Source organism: Aegilops tauschii, chromosome 3 (genome assembly GCF_002575655.3).
Source record: "Aegilops tauschii subsp. strangulata cultivar AL8/78 chromosome 3, Aet v6.0, whole genome shotgun sequence".
In the NCBI taxonomy this organism is placed as follows: Eukaryota; Viridiplantae; Streptophyta; class Magnoliopsida; order Poales; family Poaceae; genus Aegilops; species Aegilops tauschii.
Genome location: NC_053037.3, coordinates 127,152,617 through 127,158,813, shown reverse-complemented (window position 1 = coordinate 127,158,813; position 6,197 = coordinate 127,152,617).

Sequence of the window (6,197 nt, the reverse complement as noted above, 5' to 3'; positions counted from 1 at the left end):
GATTAAGTCAAACCACAAGAAGTGCACAACCTCTTTGGCGAAGCCATGTCGATCTCAGCGTGATTGCGTTGGCCGGTGAGGATGCTCCGGCTGACTTGGTTGTCGGAGGAGTCTGGAGATGGAGCCCGAGGTACTGCTCCGCTGTGATGGAGGGTTTCATCGTTGGAGCAGCTCCGGTGAGTTGTACGACACCGAGGCTAAAGCAGGACAAGAGAGACAACGTTAACCTAAGTGGAATTCTAATAGCATCTCCAATAGATGACATAAAATACATAACCACAAAGTGCTAGAAGTAAAATACATCAGCCGCTCATCTCTGAACTTAACTATCGAAACTGAATTTAACTGTCGAAACTGAACTTGACTACCGAAACTGAATTTTGCTGTCGAAACTGAATTTTACTGTCGAAACTGAACGCACTAGAGGTGAGGCTACACGTCAGTCGACTGACTTTTTCATCTCTGGTCAGTCGATTTTGCAGCCGTTGGATACAAAATCTAGGGCCTGCAGTTCATCTTCAACCTCCACCCCCCTGAGCTGCCAGCCACCACCAGCCAAACAGCCGCCCGCGGCCGGCGGTGCGCCACCCCGCCCGCCCCGAAAACACTCCCCACCGCCGGTCCGCCGCCGCCGCCCCGGCCATCCCTCTAGGCCCCCCCATCCTGAGCTTTTTCTCCGGCGATCCCCACGCCACCGTCCGAGCACCAGCGACGACCACCGCCCCGACCCTGAACCCTAAGATAGATAGTGGGGTACCTCTTCGGCGAGCCCCCCTCCCCGCTACGGCTGGTTCTTCCTTAACTCCGGTGAGCCCCCCACCCCCTGAAAATCGACTGACCCAAAAGTCGATTCAGTCGACTGAAGTGTAGCTAAATCGGAGCAGCATCACAAGAAAGAGCAAGAGCGAGAGCAGCAGCGCGAGCAAGAGCAGACAAGGCAGGGGACCGAGAGCAAGAGCAGAGCAGCAGCGCGACCGAGAGCTAAAACAGCAGCAGCTCCTACTGATGTGGACGTCACCACCAAGGGAGCGACATCGTGGAGGAAGTGGCCGGCGACGCAGCAATGGATGGAGCCGCACCGTGTCGGCTCGGGACCGAGCGCCGGCAGCACCGTGAGATCGAATCAAGAAGAAAATGCGGCGATTAGTGTACAACCTCTTTGGTGGCGCCGATTAGGCCGCAGCTTCATCCGAGGAAACGGTGATGATGATGCTCTTCCGGTGGTGCAGGTGAAGACGGCGGTGTGGGAATGGAGGTGGCACGAAAGACGAGGGAAACGTCGGGGTAGCTCCTTGGAGGTGGAGGACGGGGTGGCTGAACCGGCGGGACGACCAGATCGACGACGGATCCTCATACGGTACGGTGGATGAGGGACGTCGAGGTGTTGCTGTGGACGACGTCGTCGGGGAAGAGGCTCCGGCTGGGTGGCGGATGGAGGAGGGTGTGGGGCTTCGCGGGTTTTCCCGGCCTCGGTGTATGGCAGATGAAATGGGAGTGAGGAACCATGGCTTAGGGACGCGCTTGTCCGAAATGTGGGGTACGTAAGTTACGAAAGTACCCCCACCAATTTGAGGCGGTTCTTTCAGTTCAGGGGTATCACGGGCATTTTGCGTGTTGGGATTTCACAGGAGGTGGGAGTTTTCGCGCGCGTTGTAATTTTGGAATAGCAAGGCGCGGGTTGAGATGGAGGGTGTTGTCGGAGCACAACAAGACAAAGATATATCTTAAATATCTCGGGCTAACAAGGCGCGGGTTGAAATTTCCGGACAAGCCTAACGTGTACTGTACCAAATCAATTCGCACTACAAATGTCATTCAAAACTTTGAATTCATGTTATGTTCAATTAAAATATTTCGCTACGTGTATAATGCATGCAACCTACTACTCAAATGAATGTTTTAGTGCATTCCAAACGTATATACTACCGCTTCCATATGAACTAAATTTGAATTCGTTTCTCTATTTGAATAAGATCTACAATAATGATTGTTGTGAAGTCAAAGCATTTGAATTCGTTTCTTTGTTTTAATAAGATCTACAATCATCATTATTGTCAAGTTAAACCATCGTTTGTGTATTATCTTCACAGCACACCACATGATTAGTCTCAAGTTACATATGAACTATGTGTACTATATGAACTCGAACATGATTTTTTGAATCCACTTTATGTTGATTTCAAATCACAGTACATTTCAAGCTCTAGCAAGATCTTCATAATCTAAACCATGTCTCATATGTATAATGTGTTTATCACATTATGTATGGTGCCCCGCCCCCTACGCCTACAAGTATTTAGATGTGAGTTGCAAACACCACACATTACCACAAATTCAAATAAAATGTGAGAATGTTCGATATATAGTATTGTTTAGACTGTTCGATATTTAGTTGTAAGCTGCAAACGCCACACATTATCACAAATTCAAATAAAATGTGAGATTGTTCGATGTATAGTATGGTTTAGATTGTTCGACATTTAGCTGTGAGTTGCAAACGCCATCATTATCACATTATGGTATAACATGTGCAAAACGACAACATGCGTATCACCGCTATATTCATGCATGCATATGTTTAAAACACTATGATCTCCTATTCAAATATATGAATCCACTTTCATATCAAATTATGATCTTTGTTAGTCTCTTACACCCACACAATCCTCTAACCTTTGTAGCTACCACTAACTTTCTCTCGTGCATGCACACACCCTCCTCACCCTCCCCCTCCCTCAGCATTCAATCCATCGCGCACATTCATTTTTTTCTTTAGGTCGTTCTCCCACAGTCTCCACAACTTTTTTCCGACACACACCGATCGATAAACCTCTCCAGCGATGTCTGCCTACAACATACACACGCACCTTCAATCTCCTCCTTTATGTGTCCTTGCCTCGTGTCTCTCATACGGTCCCACACACATGTAAACTCTCGCCCCTCTTTTCATCGATCTCACAACCGCACACTCCTCCTCCTATCTAGCTAGTAGCTGGGCCTCTCGCACCACCTCCTACCTCTATTCTCTCTGTCTATCCGTCTCGCCGGGTCTTATTTGCCTCTAACAAATGGACGTACACCGACCGATCTCCCGCTATACATATAGCTAGCTAGGTCCTTATAACTCGTTTTTCCCCATGCGTCGATCGATCTACCTCGTTAGTTATGTCTCTCCCTTCCTCCGACAAACAACAATTGAGCTACCGATCTAGTTAGGTTTGCTTACCAAACACATGGTTCCCCTTCATCATCCATGGATGCGTCCCGACAGATCTATCACGCACAGGCACACACAGAAACACATCCCCACTCTTATTGATAATATTGCAGTTCTACCCTCAGTTTGTCTAGTAGGCCTCTCCCACCATCTTCGAGAAGCAACTCCATCACCCATCCAGCACTCTACCCCTCTCCCTCCCTCTCTCTCTCATCTCTCTCTCTCTCTCTGTCCCATCCTATTTCCCGTCCTTCAGTTATGTATGGATGTCGACCGATCTCCCTCAAGACATAGTTGGGTCTCTCCTTCTCAACACATGTACGAGTCGTTCTACCTCTATAGTTAGGCCTCTGCCTACCCCTCCCCCACCCCCTCCCACACACACACACCGATACATCGATCGCTCTAGTCATGTCTCCCTGCCACACACAAACTTGACCTGTGCCCTCTGACGTTCCGGTAGGTCAGTCGCCCTATATCTTTGACTTGCACACACACACAATTTCGATGGCTCTCTTCATCGATCTCGCACCCACCCACTTGATCCTCTCTTCGACTATATCAATATCTATGACCCCTCCATCTCTTCTCGTGGATCGCCCGACCCTCTATATATGATATGGATAGGCCTCCATTTCACAGACGACATTGCATGCAAATTCTTTTTTGAGATGTCATCGACACATATTCCCACAAATACATTCAAAAAATCACCCCCAAACAAAAAACGCTCACGAACGCACAAGCCATTTGTCTAGGTTTGTATCTCTCACACACACCCACGTAGGTGGGGGACGTGCACGAAGAGAAGAGGTGCACGCACAGCGCACGTACTCCCGTCTCTTTCCCAACCACACCCGCGCGGGTACACTGTGGAGCTCATTTCTGTACGAAAAGGCAGCCGGCGTGGTAATTTGACCGTGTACTGGTTGTCCACTTGGTGGAGGGAGGATCGTCTAGCATGGGTGAACAAACAAATTTCGACTTGACGCGTTATGTTAAAAAAGAGGCAAACCATGTGAGGCCTACCTCAGAGGCAAGGCTCTATACACTGGAGTACTTTTGATGTGTCCCGTCAACTCGCAGAATGAGGAGAAGCTTGCTTAGTACGCCATCTCCCCCGCCCATGGCCGCGGTGGCTCGCAGGATGAGGTGAAGCTTGCTTACTAGTAGTAGTACTGTACGCCTTACGCCCGCTCCCTTGCCCACGCGCGCGGTGGCTCGCAGGACGAGGAGAAAATTTTACTACTCCCTCCGTTTACTCCTCGTTCCTACTACCTGGGTTAGAGAGATTATCATATTGTTTGGAATATATATGTCCTTTAGTAGATTTCAATATGAACTAGTAGTACATACTCCAAACACTGATGTATATAGACGCATTTTAGAGTGTAGATTCACTCATTTTGCTCCGTATGTAGTCCATATTGAAACAGACGTAATAGTACGCACTCTCCCTCGCCCCTCGACCCTTGCCCACGTGGTGGATGTGCAGCAATTCATTCGGTCTCATATAGCCAGAACGATATATACTGCAGTACCATTATTGCTCGACTTCCCGAAGAGGCGAAGAGCCAATCGCAAGGTTAATATTTTGGAGATCCCAAGCGCAAGGTTTATAGGAGAACGAGTAGTAGGTACCGTGTCATTTATAAATAATTTTTTTTCTTCAGTGGCACGTACGATATCAATAGGTTCATATGGAGAGAAAAGGAATCCGCTCCACTATATACATAGGCAGGACGAGCCTACACGGTTGCTTGTTGGGGTTGCTCTCTTCAGTTTTCACACTCTCTCGCACAAAACGACTATGGCCACATCTCTAACACCCCCTGTCGGCACGTCCCGGTCAGGGGTCCCCGCCGTTCTCTCTCACAAAGCCGGTGAGGTTGCCTCCGTCCATTGCTCACTGCCGCAACGTGGGCAGTTGCCTCCTCCCGCCGCCGTCCTCTAGGTTGAGCTACGTCTCGCCATCCCTCAGGTACAACTCCCTTTACAGCCGGCTTGCACCACTGCTCCAGCTGCCCACATCACTCCATGTGGATATTTCTCTACTTCTTTGCCCCGCACATACCTCTACTGGCTTCTACGTACTGTATTTGTGATGAGTTTATGTCTCATCAACTAGTCCCAGTAATCTTATTCTAATCATGCTTCTTCAATATCTTTGCCACAGGGATGCTCATCTCGATTTTGGTGAAACTGCACAAAATGATCCGATGGTCAGAGGGTTGCAAACTTCATTTCTTAGGAAGCTCCGACGTTGCCAGCAAATTAAAGCCTGGTTAGGGTTTACGGTTCAAGGGCTAGGGACAGCATGGATCTTTTTTTCTTTAGCTGTCTCTGTTCCAAAATAAGTGTCAACTTTAGTAGTAGTACAACTTTGTACTAATGTTTGCATAAAGTTGAGACACTTATTTTGAAACGGAGGGAGTACATATTGGCTATGATCTATCAATCATTGAGATTCAATAGCATGCATGTTAGTCTCCTTTGTTATTTGAAGAAATGTTGCAACAGGCAACCTTGGACGCAAGATACATGAAACAGAAGCTGGAAGCTTCTTAGCATTGTACAAATTTCTCTCGCTGATAAATTACAGTACGTACTATACTAGTACTATGTAAAGAGTTAGGTGTCGCACGGTGCCCAGAAAAATATGGTGATAGTGTGAGGTGGGCCATGTAATCACTGAGCCTGCGTGTTTTCACTGCTCTCGCACTCCTCCGCTGAGAATGGACAAAATTGTAATCTAGTAGTACCTCCTTTCACCGAAAGCGTGGGACATCCAGCAATCCTACCACCTCAGTAATAATGACCAATGAGCCATCAAATCACATAGACCCAGCAGTAAGTTGGATGGACGAAGCAACCATCACTCTTGAATCCGCTTCTCCCTTCAACGCAAGCGCCAGTGAGAGGTCGCGTTCGCTCTACCCAGGCATGAATGCGGCACCGACTCTTTGGAGCGACGCTGACC